Source organism: Bison bison, unplaced genomic scaffold, assembly GCF_000754665.1.
Source record: "Bison bison bison isolate TAMUID 2011002044 unplaced genomic scaffold, Bison_UMD1.0 scf7180017864524, whole genome shotgun sequence".
In the NCBI taxonomy this organism is placed as follows: Eukaryota; Metazoa; Chordata; class Mammalia; order Artiodactyla; family Bovidae; genus Bison; species Bison bison.
The window spans coordinates 135,958-137,355 of NW_011495075.1; the positions used below are offsets into that span (position 1 = coordinate 135,958).

General features: G+C 61.9%; 1 protein-coding gene across 1 annotated transcript in view; it reads right to left on the bottom strand.

The window, feature by feature from the left end:
- Positions 1 to 1,398, bottom strand: part of LAD1 (ladinin 1) — a 21,562-nt gene that overhangs the window by 955 nt on the left and 19,209 nt on the right. The window lies entirely within an intron of this gene.

A 1,398-nucleotide genomic window follows, 5' to 3' on the forward strand; every position in this document is an offset into this window, starting at 1 on the left:
TGTTCCTTCAGGAGGGAGCAGTTCTCCCTGCAGAGCTCCAGCAGGCACTCTCCCCAGGAGAGTGGGATGGGGGCACTGGACTCAGGGTTAACACCCTCACCCAGGGAGCCGGACTCCCCCCACCCCCCCAGGAAGCAGGTCTCTCCACGCCACTCAGCCTGCACCCTGTCCAGGGTGGGACCCATCCCTGCATCTGCCTAGAAGGGCCTCCGGGGTCCCTGGTCCCCTGGCTACCTTTGGTGGGTGGCCTTTCTCAGCAGTTCTGACAGCTTCTGAACCCCAGGGAGGAGAATGTGGCCACGAGGACTGTTCTGACTGGTGTGGGCACCCATGGCCTGGCTCTGCTCCCCAGGGACAGGGGGAGGACCTGCCCAGGATGGGGCAGGGGCTCCCCGCCTGGAGGGAGGAACATCATTTCATTTAAAGGCCTGGTAATTATCTCTCCATCCTACAAACGAGGAAACAGACCCAGGGAGGGACAGCTATTCACCCAAGACCTTCCACCCGCCCCAGGCCTTCAGTGGGAGGTCTGTGATTCAGACCCAAGTCTCCAGCCTCAGGCTGGGGATCAGTTAAACTAGGCTCAGTGATTTATCTCTGAGACTCTGCCCTCTAAAGCTGCCAAGGGAAGGAGGCCTCTCCCAGCTCCGACACCCAGTCAGAGTGGACACTGCGCCTTGGGACAGAGGGCCCAGACTACAGGGCATCCCTCTGCTCTTAGAGCCTGCCCCAGTCTTACCCAGAACAGGAGCTGCCAACGGACCCGTTGTGCTGTCTGCTCTCCCTCATGGGGTCTGGGCGAGGGCAGGGGCTGGACAGGCTTTAAGCAGGCCCACGGCTTGGGGGTGGGAGAAATGTGTGCAGGAGTCACACTGGAGGTGGCGGGGGCAGGGGGAGAGGGAGTGTTGGCTGCTAGTTTGGCAGGTGCCAGGGACAGGGCTAAGGGAACCTGTACCCCAGGCCATATAAGCACGGAGTTGGACACGACTGAAGCGATCTAGCAGCAGCAGCAGCAGCAGCAGCAGCAGCAAACCTACTTACAATGTCCACGCGGCCAGCAACAGGGGCCTCGAATTTGCTTGCACGCCTGTGTCTGCGGCCTCCAGCACAGTGCCTGGGCCATGGAAGGGCCTGGGACAGGACAAAGAAGAGGAAGCAAACCTGGGGGAGGCCTGCTCTCTGAATTCTCAGGGCCCCCGTCCTGCCCAACTCCTCCTGGGCCCTGAGCCCTGGCCCTGCCAAAGGCCGCCTGTGGGTGATGCACACTCCTCTCCATGGGCAAGGATAGCCCCTCCCTGCTTCCCCCCTCACCTGACCCATATCCCATCCCCCCTCAACATCGCTGCCTGGGGAGCCCCAGGCCCCGTCCGTCACACACTCCTCACCTGCTCTGCTATC